The sequence below is a fragment of the Antechinus flavipes genome, chromosome 4, assembly GCF_016432865.1.
Source record: "Antechinus flavipes isolate AdamAnt ecotype Samford, QLD, Australia chromosome 4, AdamAnt_v2, whole genome shotgun sequence".
In the NCBI taxonomy this organism is placed as follows: domain Eukaryota; kingdom Metazoa; phylum Chordata; class Mammalia; order Dasyuromorphia; family Dasyuridae; genus Antechinus; species Antechinus flavipes.
This window is the reverse complement of record NC_067401.1, coordinates 174,456,982-174,478,856: the sequence shown is the minus strand read 5'-3', so window position 1 is coordinate 174,478,856 and position 21,875 is coordinate 174,456,982. Positions and strand designations below refer to the sequence as shown.

The following is a 21,875-nucleotide window of genomic DNA, read 5'->3' as shown; positions in this document are numbered from 1 at the left end:
CTAAGTTTTATAAAGCATTACTTATAATAACCTTATGAGGTAAGTGTTGCCATTGCAACATTCCATTCTACAAATGAAGAAAAGGAAGCTAAAAGAGGGTAAATATAATGAATAGAAGGCTAGGCTTGGAGTCAAGAAAGGCTGACTTTCTCCTCAGACACCTACAAGTTATATACTGTTTTCTCATTTACAAAAATCTATAAAATGGGAATGATAATTATTCTATCTGCTGTAAGGATGGAATTAGATAAAAGATGTAAAGTGATTTGCAAACCTTAATGCTTTAGCATTGTGAGCTTTTACACAGATTATACAGTTTATGTGTGAGAACCAAGAGATGCAGATTCAGGTCCTCTAATTTCAAAAACAGTAGACTATCCTATGCATTCTCATTCTCTCATTCTCTCTCTCTCTCTCTCTCTCTCTCTCTTCTCTCTCTCTCTCTCTCTCTCTCTCTCTCTCTCTCTCTCTCAGATAAATACAGCCAGTTGAGAATGTTAATTTTTTTACCTGATGATGAACTAATTTTTTCAAACTTCAAGTCCCTGAATCTAGTACAATATTTCATTCTTCCCAGTGCTACAGCTACTGTTCTCCTTGAGAGAAGATAAGGTAATCAGGCACTTGAACTAAGTCCAACTTTTAAATGTTCCCTCTTGTCTTTTGAATATGAGTATTTCGATCAATCAATAAACATTTATTAAAGGCCTTCTATGTGTCAGTCATTGTGTTAAGCACAGTGGATACATAGAAGGTAAAAGATCCCTGTTCTCAAGGAGCTTACCTTCTAATGGGGAAGACAATACACAAATAACTATGTACAAACATAACATATTGGAAGCTAAATTGAAGATAATCAATAGGAAGAAGGAACTGTGATTAAGGAAGATCAAGAAAGGGTTCTCATAGAAAATGGATTTTTGGCTGGAACATTGAAGGAAACCAGGAATGAGGATGAAGAGCGTTCCTTGCATAGAAGAAACCTGCCTAGAGCAAGATATGGCTTGTTCAAAGAATAGAAAGACTAGTATCGCTGAATTGTGGAGTAAATGGATTGTATAAGAAGACTAAAAAATGTAGTGGAGGGCAGAATATGAAGACTATGGCTTTGAATGTCAGACAATATTTTATACTTGAGGTTGAAGGTGATAAGGATTCACTGAAATTTGTTGAGTAGAGGTGTGATATGGTTAAAACTGAACTTTAAGATTCTCTTTGTAAGCTTCAGCAAAGATCTATTCAGAAACCCAGCTTAAAAACAGGCCTCAGAACTCAGACACTTCTTCTTAAAGAGACAGAAAGAACAGAACAAACAGCAAAAATACAAAGGGGATTTTGATACTATGGGCAGTTAACACAGCTGCTAGATGCTCTTCTATGGGGATTAAAGTGCTGGAATAAATACACAGCATCTGCCAGACTGTAAACTGTGTTGCCGACATTAAAACAGATTTGGGTGCATACTATACATACGTGGTGATTTCTCTGGAGTGCCCTCACTGCCTGTTCCTAACAGATTTTCCTAAATAAGAAAGAGAAAGCAGCAAGCAGATGAGGAGAGCAATGTGTAAATTAATATTTATCAACCCTAATTCTGCTTCTACCTAAATGAAATCCAGCATTGTTGCCTCTTGAATTACAAAAAGCAGAAAATTCTCTCATGTTGGAAGAGAAAAAATTCTCATTGTTAGGTGGGATTTTAGACAGGCTGCAGTCTAGCCTCTTCATTTTATAGATGAAGCCCCAGGATGTGCTTCATATGGTTTTACTTTTTTTTTTCTTTAAAGTCCAGAGTAATTAGCTGTTCATACAAGTTCAAATTGTCCTTTCCCCTGGTATCTCCAGGAACTTCCCATTGTTAATATAACTATTCATAGAAAATATTATCACTCAAAATATTCTATTATTAATGTTATTAATGGAAATATTAAGAATAGAAATCAATCGCATCAGAGTCCAGATAGCTGAAACAAAAGAAATCTTTTCTTTCTCTAACCAATGTATAGAAACTCTCCCTTCTGTTCTGCAATACATTATAAACCTGGAGTTTTTTTGGCAAGGCAATTGGAGTTAAGTGACTTTCTAAAGGTCACATAGCTGGTGAGTGTTAAGTGTCTGAAACTGGATTTTTGAATCTAGGTCCTTCCGACTCCAGGGACCATGCCATTTAGCTGCCTCCTAAACCAGGAATTCTTTTAAGTTCTTAAGTCTATGAACTTCAAAAAAAATCAATAATTATTCCAATAGAATTGGTTTCTTTTATACTAGTATTTCATATTTTATACATTTACATTTATTTTACACATTTTAAAAACAATTTTCTGTTAAGTGATCCATAGATTTCATCAGTGGCCAAAGGGACCCATGATCCACCAAATAAAACAAACAAATCCACAAAATCAGTTATTCTAAATAATTCCTACCAATCACTGCATTTCCTCCTTTTGTAATAATCCTTTATGGCAAAAAAACTTCTCAGAATACTATAAACATCAGTTTATCTTTATCTGGAGACCAAATCCATCATAAGAATATAAATAATAAGCAAATAAGATTTTAAATCACTGGAAACTCCAGAAGGAAATGCTAAATTTCAAAACAGAAAAAAGGTGGGTTTGTCAGGGAGAAGAAAGGCTGGAAAATTCATAAATTCATCAGGTCACATAAGTGTTTGAGGCAGACACAGTTAAGCAAACAGTAAATTCTGCCCAGGGAGGTTATTCCCTAAGTAAATCAGTGACCTGCTGGATCCAAGGCTCCAGTTGTTAATTTTCATAATTAGGATTATTCTCAGGTCAAGATAACAGTGTCCTTTCCTTACAAGTGATTTCCGCCTACATCTGATACCATACTTGTTTCCATCAATTGTCCACATTCTCAGATTCTGATAATAACTCACAGTGAAGGAAAAACAAGTCTCAGATATTTAGGCTGCTAAAGTTTCTCCTGAGGTCATTGTTATTCTCCCTACCACCTAATCTCCTACTTCATTCCCTCCTCACCCCCTCCCAAATAATTTCACTTTTTCTTTAAAATATCAATATCCAGAGTTTAAACTGTTTGTTCTATGGGGTCTGACCCTTTCCCCTCCCTGCCTATGAGGAGCCATTCCATAGGTCACTATGTCAATCAACAATCAATCAATAAACTCTGATTAAAGAGCTACTGTATGCTAGGCATTATGCTAAACACTGGAAAGATGAAAAACCAAGCCCAGAGGAAAGAAATGATTAGCCATGAGTAGATAGTCTATTGAAAAAGTGTAAAAAACCTTTAGAGTGGAAATAGTTTTGGTTCTCTCTTTATATCCCCAACATCTAGTATGGTATCTGACACATAATAATTTCTTAATAAATGCTTATTTAATGAATGCTTCTAGGATACCTGTTCTATAATTAACAAACTTATAATACTGTATCTTTGACTACTCTTTTCCAACACTGGTTGCACTCTCACTTTACTAATTTCTTTATGTATCATTGAGGACCAAATAGAAGAGAAAATAAGAAACTTAATATTTTTTTTAAAATTGGGCATCATGGGTGGATCTTATTAAGACAAATTATAAATAATGTGGGATAGGTCAGAAACCACATTTTCTTATTTGAGGAAAAAAGAAGAAAAGAAGAAGAGGAAGAGAAAGTGGAGGAGAAGGAGGAGGAAGAGGAAGAGGAGGAGAAAGAGAAGGAGGAGGAAGAGGAGGAAAAGAAAGAGGAGGAGGAGAAGAATGAGGAGAAAGAGAAGAAGGAGGAGGAGGAGGAGGAGGAGAAAGAAAAGGAGAAGAAGGAGGAGTATCTAAATGTTTAAAGGAAGAATGTATTTTACCTGAATAGGGAAAAAAAGACCCACATAATAAGATAATAATTATGAGTAACTTTACCGTGTCTCTTTCAGACTTAGACAAATCTTACAAGAAAAAAAATATACATTTTTCTTATTTCTCGTTTTCCCTTACTGACTTCCCTTCAAGTCCCAACGAAAATCTTACCTTCTACAAGAAGCCTTTATCAATCCCATTCAATACTACTGATTTCCCTATGATGATTATTTCCAAATTATTATAGATATATATGTAATGTCTGGATATAATTGTTTGTTGTCTTCCCCATTAGATTATGAGTTCCTTGAGAATAGGAACTATCTTTTGCCTTTCTTTGAATCCTCAGCACTTAGCATAGTGCCTAAGTAGTTACTTAATAAATGTTTATTGACTGACAGAACTGAACATAATGTTGGAAAAATAAATATTAAAAACTTTTGGTAGTTATTAAATAGGAACATTATATTGGAATTGGAATCCAACTATCTTCAGCATTACACATCTTTGCAAAAATCAGTTTGATGGAACACAAAGAACTAAAAATAAATAGAAAAATATTAAACATTAAAATATTAAAAGTGTATCTTGAATTAAATTAGTGATGAGCCTCTCTGACCTCAGGGTTTCTAATTAAAGCTTTTCCACCTTGGTTTAAGAGCTGGCAAAGCTTATCATCCACTGAAATAACCTTTAAAAACTCAAGGTTACCTCTATGAGGCATAGGAGTAGAATTTCAGTAGAAGTTTAGTGTAGTAGCATACAAGTTTAAAATATAAGTTCTTTTGAAGAAATAAACTTTTTCCTGCCACTGAATTCTTTGAAGAATTTATTGCCCAAATCTTTTATATAATAAATATTTCCCTAACTCATTTTAACAATCCCATGTGACTTTCATATCCACTAAATGTGATTTGGCAATACAGTTTTCTTACAAAATCTTCATGCTCACCCCTTTGTTATGGACATGTCCTGTCCTTATTTATACAGAGAGCTGGTGAGGAAGCATAAGAGATATATGGAATGTAATATATCTATATCCTTAGGGAGTCGGGGATACAGGAGTGGGTTTTCCCAGAGGGAGTTATTTAATTTTTGGTACTTTTTATCTTTCTTTTCACGTTATTAGTAATAAATTTCTTGAAGGCAGGAACCATGGCCCATACTTCTTGACAAGCAGTTCTTTCTAAGGTGACCTCTTTATTGCTAAATCCAATGGCCTCATTTTTGTTCTCCCTTTTCTAGGGTGTTTTACATTGTGGACAAACTCCTTCTTCTGAACCTTTTCTGATGCCCTTTTTGCCCTTTTTTCTTTTCCCTTGCTTTCTATAAACACTTCACTTTCAGAATTTTACTCATATGTCTTTAACTACTCCTCCTTTGACTCCATCACTAGATTTCCCCCCTCTTTCTATAGTTTAAATAGGAAGGATGCAGGAAGGATTTGCAAAGATGTTAGAATTGACCCTCTTCTTTCTACACTATCTTTCTTGATGAGAGTACAGCAAATCCTTTCATAGCATGAATTTCTCCATCATGGTTTTGATACCACAATAATTCAGAATTTTTCTCTGGTATGAAAGGAGAGTCAAAAAAATTTACATTTATTTTCCAGATCATGGGAGTGTATTGCCAGAGAAACTGAGGCAGGAGAGAGATTAGAGAGTTTTTAATATTTTATTAATTGGAGAGCATAATTGACTGGACAGGACTCTCGTCTCAAATTATCCAGTCAGACAGAGATTAGAATGGAGAGATATACTGGGACCAAGGAATCCATGTTGATCCCAGGGCTGGAGGACACTGTCATTTCAAAGAATCCAGCATCCAGCATCCAGCGATGAATGGGAGAATCTCAAATCCTTAAATACCTTTTAGAAACAAAGAAGAGGGAAAAGGGCATGAAAACTTCTGTCAGGATAGGGGAGGCCATAAATACTAAAAACCAGAGACAGGATGTCTGAATGTACAGAAATAAAGATGTCAGTGAGGTATCTTGGAATATTTTAGAGGGATATTGTAAATTCTTGAGGACAGAAAAGAGTCAGGAGGTCTACTCTCTTGTTTATCTTGCTTGCATTAACAATTTATAACCTTAGATCAGATGGTCCTCAGTCTTAATGGACCAGAGGAGGAGTTTTACAGCTTAGGGGATTGAGACAGAACAGTTAAGGAAACTGAGACAAGGGAAACTAGTGCAGGAAAAAAAAAGTTAAAGAGAACTGTGGCATAACAGGAGGTTTTTTGACCTTAACCCCTGTGATGCAGAAGTGATAAGTATAGACTATGCTCCCATGACTTGGCCTAATATTTCCATTTAGATATATGTTCTTTTAAATGGTCTGCCATTATGATGATGACAGTCTGGTCTCTGCTTTGTCACTAATGACATGGGTAACTTTGACAAGTTGTGTTTCCTTTCTAGATATCTGTTTCCTCTTCTGTAAATGGGGCAATAATAACCACTCTGAAATCCTCATACATTATTGTGAAAAGCAAATGCAGCAATGTATGTTTCAACAGTTGGTAAAATGCTATGAAAATGTTAGCAATTATTATATAATAGTTAATAATGATTAGATGGTTAACTGGAAGAATTCTGAACAGAAAAAGTAACTGGTTTGGAGTAGAGGAATGAAAAAAGTTGGATTGTGTTTCTGTAACTTATCCTGAGTTTAACAATTTCAAAGTAAAATTGTATCTACATTCACCACTGGTGAGACTTTTGTTCCCACCTTCTCAATTTTAAGCACTAAAATAATTAATAAGAGTAGGGTAACAATAATTCCAGGTAACAAAAATTACAGGGTCATTAAAAAACAAAGGTGGACAATGCTGGAATGTTGATCAGGACAGGTATCAATCTGAAGATTTGTGCAGCAAGGCAGAAACTCATCTATTACCAACATAACTTTCTACTTAAATATTCTTCTGGTCATTCTGAATATATCCTAAGAAGTAAATAATTCCAGAAATATCAAGCATTGCTACAATAACATCTAATTGTATATTAGTGAAAGAAGTTATATAGCTACTGAAGCTAAGGATATGCATAGACAGTGTTGTGTTAGAAGTAGTACCAAGATAATAGAGTAATAAGGAAAAGCACCACTCGGATCTCTACCCCTACACACACACACACACACACACACATCCCTTCTCAAACAGATCTAGAAAATGTGCCCAATCTAAACCTCATTGGAAATTCCAAGAAAAAAATTACAATGAATGCTTAAGTCTAGCAATTGTTTACTAAAATTCTAATTGAGGACACAGCCCATATACCTATTGCTCAGACCCAAATCCCAGATTAGAAACTTGGAGAATTTACACTTGGGACATGGGGTGGGAGTTGGAATGAAAAAGATCAGATTTTGTCTAGGGTAAGACCATGGGAGAACTGAAAGTTTGCATGTTCCCAGTTGGAGCCATCCGTGGAATAACATATTACTCAATACCTCAAGAGAGCCACAGCAAAATCAACCCAACATTCCCTCCAGAAAGACATAGAATCTGGCTCTAAAATAAAGTCCAAGGTCAAGAAGTAGACAATATAAACAAACAAGCAAAGAATCCCAAGTCCCACCTGAGGAAGCTAAGTAATACAGTGGATAGAGCACTTGGCTTATATTCAGAAAGACCTGATTTTGAATATGGCTTCATTATAATGTAAAGTACATATAAAAATATGTACTAGGTGTTATATAAATTTTTCCTTCTTTCCCTTTTTCTCTTCTTTCTCATTAAAAGGTATTATGATGAAATCAGTTTTCAAGACACAAACCCAAAGGAAGATATTGACCCCAAAACATCTACAAGTAAAGCCTCAAGGAAAATCACAACTAGGTCACAAAACTTAATTAAAATTCCCAGAAAAGATTAAGTTTTTTAAGAGTTTAAAAATTTTTTTTAATAAATGAAATGTAAGTTCTAGAAAAAAAGAGAAGAGAAACAAGAGCTAGAGATAAAAGTGGAAAATGCTTTGAACTGCACCAAATCCATCACTTCTTTATCTAAATATTGATATTTCATGTTTAATGAATCCTTTGAAATTGTGCTTAGTTGTGTTGATTAATTATATAAAATGTTTGACTGATTCTACTCATTTCACTCTGTAACAGTTGATACAAATTTTCCTAGGTTTTTTCTGAAACTATCGCCTTCATCATTTCTTTTAGTTCAATACTATTTTGTCACATTTATGTACCATAACTTGTTCAGCCATTTCCCAATGGGCCTCATCTCAGTGTGGAATTCTTTGTTACCAGAAAAAAAGATTTGTTATAAATATTTTTATGCATTTGGGTCCTTTTTCTTTCTTAGTCTTTGCAATAAAGAGCTAGTAGTGGTCAAAGAGTATGCATAGTTTATATAATTTGGGAGGCATAGTTCCAAATTGCTTGCCAAAATTGTTGTACCAGGTGATGGTTCCACCAACAGTGTATATTAAAGAAGCTGCTTTCCCATAGTCCCTCCAGCATTTGCTATTTTACTTTTTTTTTTTTACTAACTTACTCAATCTGATAATTATGAAATGATACCTTATAGTTGTTTAATTTGTATTTCTCAAATTATTAGTGATTTTGGGCACATTATTTGAAGCTACTTTCCTAACCTCTACTTCCATTTTCACACTGGGTCCCCAGAGAGCAGCTATTAATCCTCTCAAGATTCTAGGGTGAATCTTAAGGATATGGTGGAGAGGAGGAAACCAAAGATCTTTCTAATGTGATAATTCAGCAGAACTTGTATTTCCTCTCATGCATGATTATTAGTTGATGGTCAATTACTCAGTCAGCTTGATTAGCTTTTAGAAAGGATATTTATTAAGGTAGTAATTAGTTGATGGTAACACAGTGGAGAAAGTGCCTGGGTCTGGAGTCAGGAAGACTTGAGGTCAATCCAGTTTAAAACACTTACTAGCTATTTGACTCTGAGTAAGTCATTTATCTTCTGTTTACTCCGCTTTCCTCATCTGTAATATAAAAACCACAGTAATACCTACCTCCCAAGATTGTTATGAAGACCAAAAGAAATAATAATGTTAAAGCACTGTGCCAGTGCCTAGTACATACTAAACATTAAAGAAATGTTAGTTATTATTATTATTATTATTATCAATTGGTATAAAATATCCGCCTACAAATCTGTGACACATTGTCTCAAAGTCATAGTCTAAGGAAGTGGATTCAAATTTCAATAGTACACATGAGAAATGGAAACTTGATTCCTTTTCTCCTTTTTGTGAAGAACTCAAGAAGTTTCCAGTAGGCATTGTGTAACCTTTTTTTGCTGGGATCTTTTGAGAAGTCTTTCCATAATGTGTCTAGTTTCTTCTAATTTCCCAATAAAGATTCTACTGCCAGTTATTGCTCTTATGGAGATACTGTTCTATCACTGAGGAGAAAATCCAAATTCCTCTGGCCCTGAAATGTTGATGACTCCTTTGGTCAGAGGAGGAAGTGGTGATAATAGGGAAATTAAAGTGATTTTTTTCTTTTCTACCATCCTCAGTAATTCCTTCTCTGTTCCTAATAAAAAGTAAGCACAAAATAACTTGATCAGGGAGAAATAAATTATATTACAGGAGTAAACAGCCAAGCTTTAAAGGAGGCTAAGGAATCTAAGAAATAAATATAAGTGGGAAACATTCTAAGTGATTGAACAGATTTTTACAAAGAACGAAGAAGAGAAAATTGATTCTAAATCAGAGGATCAGCAAGTAGTTCAGTTTGTCTGGATTACTGAGTCCTTGAAAGAGAGATATAAAACTAGCATGTAAAAGTAAACTATAGCAGACTAGGAAGAGGTTAAAATATCATGAAGATAGTGTGCTGTATTTTAGGGGTAATAGAAAGTCACAGAAGAGTCTTGAGCAAGAAGATACTGTGGCCAAGCCTTTGTCTTCAGAATGCCAAATTAGCAGCTCCATAAAGACTGCATTAGAGAGGGTTAGGAAATTATATTCAAAATCAATATATGAAAAAATGTGATCTAATAGAAAGAATCCACTCTATCTGCTAACTAGATATTTTCTTTGACTTTGTTCCATGCCTGCACTGTTCTCCCTCCTTATCTGTGGCTTCCCTGCCTTCCTTCAAGTCCCCAAATCACAACTTTTTTAAAAATGCAATTGCCCAAAATCATATAGTTAGAAAATATCTGGGGTCAAATTTGAACTCAGTTCCTCCTGATTCCAGTGCCACTGTTCTATTCCCTGTGCCACTTATCTGCCCCTACTATCTCTTCTTCTGCTACAATTCTTTCTAATTCCTTCTTAAAGCTTGATTATCTCTAGTTTATTCTTTTTTAATTAAAGCTTTTTATTTTCAAAATATATACACGGATAATTTTCAACTTTCACCCTTATGAAACCTTGTGTTCTAATTTTCCCCTCCTTTCTTCCCACTCCCTCCCCTAGACAAGCAAGTTATCTAATATATGTTAAACATGTGCAATTCATCTATACATATTTCCACAAGAAAAATCAGATCAAAAAAGGAAAAAAAAGAGAAAGAAAAAAATGCAAGCAAACAAGAGTGAAAATGCTATGTTGTGGTCCACACTCAGTTCCCACAGTTCTCTCTTTGGGTGTAGATGATTTTCTTCATCACAAGATCATTGGAACTGGCCTCAATCATCTCATTGTTGGAAAGAGTCACATCCATCAGAATTGATCATTGTATCTGTTTGTATTGCCATGTATAATGATCTCCTGGTTCTGTTCATTTCACTTAGCATCAATTCATGTAAGTACTCTCTGAAATCAAATCCTGCTGATCATTTCTTATAGAACAATAATATTCTATAACATTCATATACTATAACTTATTCAGCCATTTTCCAACTGATGGGCATTCAGTTGGTTTCCGGTTTCCTGCCATCTAGTTTATTCCTTATATACCTTCTTTGTACATAGTTATTAGCATGTTCTCTCCTGTTAAGCTAAGCTCCTTGAAAGCAAGGAATGTTTTTTACCTCTCTTTCTATCCTTAGAGCTTGGCACAGTGTCTGGAACATAATAAAAGTTTAATATATGTTTATTGACTGTCGAGGAATCATATGTTCTGCTCTCTATATATATCTTGCAATATGTCCAATGATTACATGTTGTCTCTCCCTTTAGATTATCTCCTTGATGGCAGGTTTTTGCCTTTCTCTATATAGCATTTAGCACAGTGTCTGGCACATAGTAAGTGCTTAATAAAGGTATGTGACTGAAATGATGAAGAAGGAAAAACTGCCAAGAAACTGGATTAATCAAAACCAGTAAAACAATATATACAATGTAAATGGAAAGACCAATAACAACAAAATATGAATGCTAAGTAACTATAATTGCCAAGCTGGGTTCCAAAAAAGAACTGAGAAAAAGTACTTCTGTTCTTTGCAGAGTTGGGAGACTATAGATATAGAACTTGCATAGAAGGTTAGACTGAATGGATGCACTACTTAATTTTTTTTTAATTCTATATAAAAGGGATGACTCACTGGTAAAGGAGGAAGAAATCACAGGAAATGAAAATTATATAAAAAACAAAAGATATTAGTACAAATTATAAATAACATATATAAGTAATACCAATACTATTTTAAGAACTTTGAGTAAATAAATCATTTTGAATATTATAAGCACCCAAAGTAATTATAGAGGGCATATGGAGGAAGATGTTATCTATATTCAGATTGTATATTTTACATATATATTACATAATCATTTATGTTCAATGGTAGTTATTGCTACAGTGAGAAGAGGAAAAAAGAAACTTACATGGTAACTTTATTATATATTTAAAAGGCATAGCAAGTTGTACATAACTTACAGTTTCATGTACAATCATTTGTTCCTACTATGTTATAGAAATGCTTATTTTATTCTATAAATTAAAAATAGAATAAATAAAAAAATTTTCAAAAAAATTTTTAAGACTTGTTTGTTATATAACATTGGGAAAGTCCCCTTCACTTCTTTGGGGTTGTTTCATTTCTATAAAATGATGAGATCAAACTACATGATTTCTCTATGCCCTTTCCTACTATTTTATATAGTTTAGTAAAACAGTTTTAATTTCAATCTTTACTATTACTAGTGTCCCTGCTTTAGAACTTTTGCACCTAAATTCTTATTCCTGTCTCAGAAATTTTTGTGCTGATTTTAAAAAGTCATCTCTTACATAAAGCTCTTAGAAAGCCTTAGATGTGAAATGTTAGATATGATCAGATAGTACAAACACAATTAGCTACAGTATCTTCTCATATGTCTTTTTGATGTGGTGGAAAGATCTCTTGAATAAGTCAGGAGACCCAGGTTGTAATCCTTGGCTTGGCCACTAATTTTCTGGGTAACCTTGGACAACTTATGTCACTTCTTTTTGACCTTAATTTCCTCATGGGAGGTGGAATAGACTAAGAGGTTTTTTTAGAATCCCTGTTATCTCTGAGAGTTTAAATTTCAAATATTCTTTTTTTAAAGAGCCTATCTTAAGTGACCTTTTCTGTGTCTTTTTTCACTTCTTCACTACTCTTCTTCTAAAGTCAAGACCCTCACAACTAAGAGAATCATTTCTATGAAAATAAAATCCTGTCTTCTTCCTCATTTACTCATTTCCCCTCATAATGTGGTTTCTATCCTCATCATTTTACTAAAACTGCTATCTCTCAAAAGTCACCAAAAACCCTCCAAATGCAATAACAATTGATCATTCTTTATCCTCTGTTACTTCTCTGTGCTATCTGACCTCATTATTTCCCTCCTGTTCTTGCCTTTGACCATATTACCTTGTATTATCTTTATTTGAAACTCAGCATGTCTAAAATCAAACTCATCATCAATCTCCCCTGCCCTGATTCCACTTCTGTTATTTAACAGTCTTGATCCTGGAACAAACATATTGAGTCAAATTGATAAACAGATAGACAGAGACAGATGGAAATACTTTAAAAATTATACCTCAAAGCTGTTTAACATTCCTGGAGGAAATCACACCACCATACTGACAAAATAATTTTATTTAATCTTATTTGGGTCTTCACTTCTGCACAGCAAGTTTTATTCTTCCTCAAGAGTTTCCCATTCCAATTAATATTTGTTCTAAATGTTCTCTTCTCAAGCCATCAATACTTCTTTTCCTTTTTGTCTTAGCAGCTGTTTTTTGCCTCTCACTTTGCTGAGAAAATCTAGGTCATCTATCATGAACTCATTCATCTTTTTTACTACACTCAAATGATGACCTCAAAGTCATCTTCATCTATCCTCCCCATTTATTCCTGTTTCTAAGGTAATATGACTCTTTTTTTTTGCCAAAGCAATCCTTCCACCTGTGTGTGCCTACAGTACGTCTCCTTAGATTCCTAAAGATTATCATGACATGCTTCTATTTTAACCTTTTTCTAAGATATTCAGTGTTTTAAATTTGATCATTAAAAAGTCACCATACCTGTATTCAAATCCTACTTCTGCCTTTCTTAATCTGTGTGTCCTTAGGCAAGCTGATTAATCTTTCTGGCTCTTAATTTTATCAGTTGTAAAATGAGAGGCAGAACTAGATGTCCCCTAAATTTCCTTCTAGCTCTAAATCTAGTAGTCTATAAGTATCTTATTTCATTCCAATTTAAACTTGAAGCACTGGACAAGTCTGAATCAGGCCTGGCTTTTGATAGTATCCTCAATGAGAACTGAAGGGGAAAACAGAGTCTCTTTTGTAGGCAATTCTTTATTGAAAACAATATATTTTTTATTGTAGCTAGGATATACTGCAACATATTTAACATATATAGGACTGCTTGCCATCTTGGGGAGGGGGGTGGAGGGAGGGAGGGGAAAAAAAAGAAACATAAGCGAGGGATAATGTTGTAAAAAATTACCCTGGCATGGATTCTGTCAATACAAAGTTATTATTAAATAAAATAAAATTAAAATTTAAAAAAAAGAAAACAATATATTTGTAGTGACTAAAACATACAGTAAATATTAAATTCTGCTATTTTTTAGTTGTTAATTGCCCCCAAAAGGGGCAACTGACATAGCAGAAGCAGTTTAATGACTATCTTACAGCAGAGAGAATGCACCATATGTTAAGAATAAAAAAATTTTTTGACAAATGCAATCATAGAGATCATTTAGGTCAATGACCCTTGAATAATATTAATGTCAAGTGAAGAGTGAGGGCAATAAGGAAGCATACATTTGAATCCTTTTTAGAGGCTTGGCAGAAAAAGGAATATATAGGATGATAACTCAAAGAAAGGTAGAGTTAAGTAAAGGTTTTCTGGGAAAATCATGCAATGCTTTCAGTTTTCAGTCCAATGGTCCATCTTTTCAACACAAATGTCCTACCAGCAATGCTTTATAGTTTCAAATCTTAGAACACCACAATTTTTCTCTTTCTAAATAAGTAGTTTTGGTGTTTTAAAAGGCAATAAAGAGACAATAGTAAATAACAAAATAAGCTGTATCATATTTCTAGGGATAATCAGTATTTGAGGAAGATCTGTCAGTCATGTCATTTGAATAAGGAGTTACAGATGGACAATTCTAGTGCCCTACATGGTGTTCTTAAATTACTGTGGGAAAAACCTAGGGAAAGTCCTCCAAAATTATGGGTAGATCTTCTATTTAACATATCTGGGAGAAAAAAATCGATACAAGATGAAAAGGCATAGATGACTTTCAAACTATATAACAATAACTAGAATACCAACATCCTTGAGAAATATAAGAAATTCATTCATTATAGTATAGTATTTGTGTCTTACATCCCTTATCCTTTCCTGATTCTTCCCTAGAATATTAGTTTTTTTAAAATTTTTTCTCCCTGTGCTCCAGTTTTTTCCTAGCTTATATAACTCCTCCTATATATTTTCCCTATGCGCGAAGAAAGTTTCCATCTTCATCTATATGGATTATAAAATCATCCCCTATATGATGGAAAGGATGACATCTATAGCTCCTCTTCCCTCCAAATAAAAATTTCCCATCAGTTCTTTCCCTTTCCCTGAGGGCAAACCAATAGGGATGTCTCCCAGATGTGTCAGCATAGCAGACCAATAACTTTATCTAAATTTTACCTCTGTCCCAGCACCATATCCAATAATTGGCACATTGTTGAGGCTTTTAAAAATGGGTTTTTATTTTAATTAAATAAATGAAGCATCATTGTATATTATATTTATAGTACTAATAGTGTAACATGTCATTATTGACTTCTGCCCTTCTCTGTCCTTCTCTAGACCTCTCTGCCCCAGTTTCTATCATCCCCAAGGATTCTTTCTAAGTCTCTCAGATCTGTGCCCAATGTCAAAATCCCTATGCAGCTGACTTGGCATCATGCAGTATCCACCCGTCATTTATCCAAGTAATTTAACAAGAGTCAGAGATCATAGCTACAACACATTTACATCTAAAGAGTAAATGGTTATTCACCAAATATAGCAAAGTTAAAGTGCTGTGCTAGCAAATCTTGGTGTATAAAGAAGCTTAGGCCTGAGGTCCCATAATTGCTTGGCTCTCAGCATTTCAAGGTAAGTGCTAACCACTCTTTATTCTAAAAAGTACAAGCACTAGGTATCAGGTATTCAGAATGTTATACCAAGAACTAATTTCAGTCTTTATTGAAAACAATATATTTGTATTGACTAAAAAGTATAGTAAATATTAAATTCTGCTATTTTTTAGTTGTTAATTACCCTAAAAGGGGGCAACTGACATAGCAGAAGCAGTTTAATGACTATCTTACAGCAGAGAGAATGCACCATATGTTAAGAATATAAACAATTCCTTAGACAAATGCAATCATAGAGATCATTTAAGTCAATGACCCTTGAATAATATTCATGTCAAGTGAAGAGTGAGGACAATAAGGAAGCATACATTTGGATCCTTTCTAGAGGCTTAGCAGGAAAAGGAATATATAGGATGATAACTCTAAGGAAGGTAGAGTTAAGTGAAAGTTTTCTAAGGTTGGGAACAGGTTTGTAAGCATTGGGAAAAGAGCCAAAAAGAATGAGAGGATAAAATGAGAGAGGGAAGTGAAGGCTCTATTCAGTTCATGAAGGAATGTTTTCTTGTAATTCTGATGTCTTACAGTTGTGTGACCCTGAGCAAGTCACTTAGCTTAAGTCTGCCTCAGTTTCCTCAACTGTAAAATGGGGGTAAAAATAGCACCTACTTCCAGAGGTTGTTGTGAGGATCAAAATGAAACAATAATTATAAAGCACTTAGCACAGTTCTTGGAACATAGTAAACACTTTAAAAATGCTTGTTTCCTTCCCTCCTTTCCAAAGCATTATCTGTCTATATCATTCTTTTATTTGTCATGTGCCTTGTGTCACTTCATCTTTTGTTGTGTTGAAGTATCATTTGCACCTTTTTTTGCTGTCACTAAATACCACACAACAATGTAGCAATACTATATCATTCCTATTTCTGTGGTGCTTTATGACTTACAAACCAGTAAAAACAACAGTATAAGTGCTGCTATTCCCATTTTACAGATTAGGAATCTAAAGGTCAAAAAGGTAAAATGATTTGCCCATCATCACACATATAATGTGACATCAGCATATTTATATCTAACTCTGAAATTCCTTTATCTCCTTCCTGTATGTCCTTGCACATGGAAGATAACTGTTTAAAATGTCTCTTGATTTGGATAAAAAGGAAGACTTGCAATTATTCTTGTGCTATTGAATATGTTGGGCTGGATATGTAAGTGTATCATGTTTGATGTACTTTTGATAGAATTTAAGTGATTTTCATTCTTTTGGGAATCTCAAAACCTATCTTAGGAGTTAATCTCTCAATGTACTAAGTGCCAGAATGAGAGAAATAGAATTTTGGAAATTTTCAGTAATTGAATAGGGCATATTTATTTTATTTATTAATAACTTATGAAATTTAACATTCATACAAATTAAAAAGAGTGGAAGTAGTGGTTTGAGAATCAGAAAACTGGGTATTTCATCAGTTAAGTAACATTTATTAAGGGCTTGCTACATACTAAAATCTGACTTTAGACCTGTTTGCCAATAACTAGTAACAATACTTTGGAAAAAATTATTTTAACTTTTCTGGGACTGCTTTTTTATCTTTATAATAAGAGGTTTGGAATTCCAGTTCTTGCATTCAATGATTCTGTTTGGAAAGTTGTTTTTTTTTTTTTTAATTTGAACTATCTCTTAAAATAATCACAGGTGCCCACGCTGTCATAATATCAGAATTAGAAGTAACAAATACAATAGATTGATTTGCTTGTACTCCATATTTGTCTTTATGTCTAAATAAAATTCCCCATTTCCCTAGTTCCTATTTCCAGTCCAAGTATGATATGATATATGCATAGTATAGCATATTTGTATAACCCAATTCCCAAAGTTCATTGGTATGAGAATCTCTTGTCCCTTCTCTCCAAATCCACTTCAAACCTTGACTTTGGGATCTAAAGTTAAATTTAATTGACATTAATATTGTGAGAATTTCATGATATCCCTTTATCTCACTGGAGACAAATACAGAGATATGTCTGTTGCCAAACCATATATATCTTCTTGCTCAAATAGAACCAATAAGTGAAATGGAGGAGAGGGATATGGGGCAAAGCAAAGAGGCAAGGGGGCATTTCTGGATGTTTATTAATTCCCTCAAAAAGAAAGCAAACAAACCTTGAGAACATGATGATTTTCCTAGTTACCTCTTAGAGAGGCAGCATGATATAGTGGAAGGAATACTAGGCCTGGAGGCAAGAATGAACAGTGTTTGAATTTACCTTTGACAAGCATTACCTGTGTGAACACTGGCAATTGACTTGATCTTTCTTGAATCTCATTTCTTTCCTTATCTGTAAAATGAAGGAGATAATATTTGTGATTTCCATATCATGAATTGTTGTAAGGTACAAATGAAATAATGTATAGAAGATAGTTTTCAAATTTTAAAGTTCTAGATAAATGCCAGTTATGTTTATTGTTACTGATATACACCTGAAGGAAAAAAAAAAAAAAAAAAAAGAATGATTTAAGTATCCAGATTTTATCAGGACAATCACTTCTAGAGATTCACAAATTTATGCCTGAAAAGGACTTTAAAGGTCATCTATTTCAACCTCCTTATTCTTCAGGGAGAGAAACAGACTCATCAAGCAAATTGTCAAGAGTTCATATAGGTAATAAAGAACTGAGCCTCGGCCTAATCTCAAGACTTCTGACTCCAGGGAGAGTTTTCTTTTTCTTTTTCTTTTTTTTGGGGGAAGAGGTGGGGTGGGATGGAATTTGAAGTTTGTTTGTTTGTTTAGTTTGTTTGTTCTGACTATTCTATACTGCCTCTTTTGCTATCTACTTAGTGAAGTAGGGAAAAAAAAATTCCAGCAGTAGAAAATTCTTTGCTTTCCTATTTATATCCAGTTAAATATAACTTGATCTAGAACCTCGAAAGTATTACTAGACTTTTCTTGTTTGCCTTTACTTCCCTGAAATGCACCACAAGGAAGCTGCTCAAAAGGTATATAGTGATATAGCCACTTTGGAAAGTGAAAAAAATAAAAGGCATGTTCAACCTGGTTCTGAAAAAACATATGGTCATAGAAATGTGGCATTAAGGAGGTCCTAAAGGTCATTTACTCTGACCAAATGATCTAAGAAATTAAAAAAAAACAAAAAACAAATTTGAAGCCCAGTGAAAGGGAATGACTTGCTCAAAATGACACCATGACATAGTAAGAGAGCTGGAGCTAGAACCCAAATTTCCTAAATTTCAATCCATTTTCTTATCCACTATACCATAACACAGGACAGGACTTCACAATCTTTTTCTGTCCACATGTTCCTTCCCTTTGAGCAAAACTATCTACATGTCCATTTAGGGAGCAAAAAAGGGAAATAAATTTTAGAATTTATCATGCATATGCACATAAGAAAGAAAATATATTAAGATACTAATTAATTTCACTAAGGTATTTATAAATTTTTATTTATTTAATTATATTTATATTATATTATAAATTATTTACCATAATTCCTAATAAAGCTTATCATATACCTGCCAATTGTGCAACATGAATCCATATAATTTACTTATTCTATATATCATCTGTACTCTCAGATTTCCTTACACAGTAGCATGAAATCCATGTCCCTTATACACAGATCAAAAGGTATAATTTCTGTAGTGTGAAATGACTACACAGGTCACAAGTCATCTTTAACTGAAAATCAAAGAATTTCTGAAACCTTAGAAAGTTTAATCAATTGATCAAAAAAGCATTTATTAAAAGTACTACTTGTATGAAATAGTGGATAGAAAACTGGCTTTGGAGACAGGAAGATTCTGCTTTTTGATACATATGGATTATATGACCTTTGAGCAAGTCATTGAACTCTTGTTAGTGCTCTAAGATTTTAAGTTGCAGAGAAGGTACTTCCCTTCATATATAAAGGCAGCAGAGAAGGAACTGGTGGATACTCAAAAGTTGAAAATTAGAGAGAGAAAGGTGATGATTAAAGGGGAAAGCTGATTGAAGAAATGAGGGGAAATGAGCTAAAAGGATTGGCACTGGCATAAAGAAGGACTACCTTTTCTTATGGGTTTGGAACAAAAAAAGGATGCTGATCTGATCTGAAGGGTGGATTTGGTAAGGAAAAAGGGTTTGAGACAAAAAAACTTAAACATTTTCAGTGAAACAGGAAATTCTTAAGCACTTCAGAATGGTAATTTCAGTGAATTGTAAAACAAAGTTCAGGAGAAATTAGAAAAAGAAAAGCCACAAATCCCAGGCTATTGTATTCCCCTTATATATACTGTACTCTACCTGGAGCAAGAATTTTTTTTCAGATATTTCTTTTTCTCCTTTTTTTATGTAATAATAGCTTTTTATTTTTCAAAATACATACAAAGACAGTTTTAAACATTCACACTTCCTTAACCTTGTGTTTCAAATTGTTCTCACTCTCTTCCCCCCCACACACTTGATATTAAATAATCCAATATAGCTTAAACCTGTGCAATTCTTCTAAATATATTTCCACATTTATCATGCTGCACAAGAAAAATCAGATCAAAAGGGGGAAAAGTGAGAAAGAAAAAAAATCAAACAAGCAAACAACAAACACAACAGTGAAAATATTATGCTGTGATACATATTAAGTCTCCATAGTCCTCTCTCTGGATGCAGATGGCTCTTTCCATCACAAGTTTATTGGAATTGCCTTCTCAAATATTTCTGACAAAGTTATTCAACTTTGACATAGGAATAGGAATAGGAAACACTTTCCTCCAAGACAGGCCATCACATAAAAGTCCTTTCAAACTTATGGAAAGAATATTGGTTTCCTTCAGTCCTAACTAAAATCCCTCCTATTACAGAAAACATTTTCCAACTCCTCAATTCTAATGCCTCCCCTTTGTTAAAAATATTCTATTTATCCTGTATATAATTTGTTTATGTATATTTTTTGTTTGTCATCTCCCCCATTAGGATGTAAATTTTCTGGGATTAAGGATTGTCTTTTCCTCTTTTTGTATTACTAGCTCTTAGTACAAAGTAGGAGCTTAATAAATGCTTACTGGTTGACCTCCAGCCCTCATTGGAAGACAGAAATGAAGGGGAAGGAAAAGGAAGGAGAATCAGTTTTATTTTTGTCTTCTAGAAGGACGCAGCACTATAAATCTGACAGGGTAAGGAAAATAGACTTTTGTTGGAGCAATGTTTGCTTCCAGAGAGCCCCAACCATCTGAACCTAAGAGTTATCAGAACAGCATCATTAATTAGCAGAATGTTGTTTGGTGAAATGAAGCGGGGTGGAAAAGAATAGTCTTGTTGAGATTGGGTCTATAATGATCAGACAAAATAGGAGCTAGTAAAGTCAAATTCAGATTAATCTGGTTGGCTATGATGCCAAACTTTGCAAGCAGATTTATATATGGCCCCAAAAGTCAGAGCTTACAGGTTTAAAGCTGCTCTATGGAGCAGAGGTGAAAGAGCCTGGGAGAAGGGAGGAAGGAGAGAACAGAGGCAGAGTACAAGATTCTACTCAGTTACTGCAGCTCAAACTAGTGAGGTTAAGACATTGGACTTATTGATAATGAGTGAAATGGGAAACTGAGGACTTCTCAGAATAATAACTGTAATGACAGAGAAACTGAGGCAGGAGAGAGTTTAGAGAGTTTTTAATATTTTATTAATGGGACAGTAAAATTGACTGGACAGAACTCTCGTTTCAAATTATCCAGTCAGATAGGGATAAAGATATATTGGGACCAAGGAATCCATGTTGGTCCCAGGGCTGGTGGAGACTGTCATCCCAAAGAATCCAGCATCCAGCTGCCAAGCTCCAAGCTCCAGCCTCCAGCCTCCAGCCTCCAGCCTCCAGCAATGAATGGAGGAATCCCCACTTCTTAAATACCTCTTGGAGACAAAGAAGAGGGAAAACGCGGGAAAGCCTCTGTCAGGGTAGGGGAGGCCATAAACCCAAAAAAACCCAGAAACAGGATGTCTGAATACACAGAGATAAAGATGTCAGTGAGGTATCATGGAATATTTTAGAGGGATATTGCAAATTCTTGAGGACAGAAAAGAGTCAGGAGGTCTACTCTCTTGTTTATCTTGCTAACAATTTATAACCTTACAGCAAATGGTCCTCAGTCTTAATGGACCAGAGCGGGGAGTTTACTTAGGGAATTGAGACAGAACAGATAATAGAAACTGAGACAAGGGAAACTAGTGCAGAGAAACTGAGTCAGGACAGTTAAAGAGAACTGTGGCATAACATAACTTGGGATAATTCAAGACTCAGCACCAAGGATCTATTTAATCATTAGGCTCTGGGAAGATCAAAGACTTGCTCTTCCAGCAGAAAACATTTACTCAATTGCTTAGGGAAGAACCTGACTAATTATTTAATGACCTGGAGATATTGGAGAAGCCTCCAAACTGGCTATCTCTATTTTAAGAAAGCCTGAGGTAAACTAAGTCTCCTTAGTTATTTTAGAAACCTTTAACCTCTCTGGCTTAATAGATTACTTATCTCTAAATAAATCTCCTTATTGTGAAGAATTATGTGGTTTCTC

At 34.3% G+C, this 21,875-nt stretch overlaps 1 long non-coding RNA gene across 1 annotated transcript in view; it reads right to left on the bottom strand.

Moving 5' to 3' along the window:
* Positions 1-5,486: 5,486 nt before the first annotated feature.
* Positions 5,487-21,875, bottom strand: part of LOC127560725 (uncharacterized) — a 33,732-nt gene continuing 17,343 nt past the window's right edge. Inside the window, exons 2-3 of the long non-coding RNA XR_007953395.1 lie at positions 17,597-17,652; positions 5,487-5,688 (exon numbers count right to left, since the gene is read on the bottom strand). This is a non-coding gene — a long non-coding RNA (uncharacterized LOC127560725). The remainder of the gene's footprint in view (positions 5,689-17,596; positions 17,653-21,875) is intronic.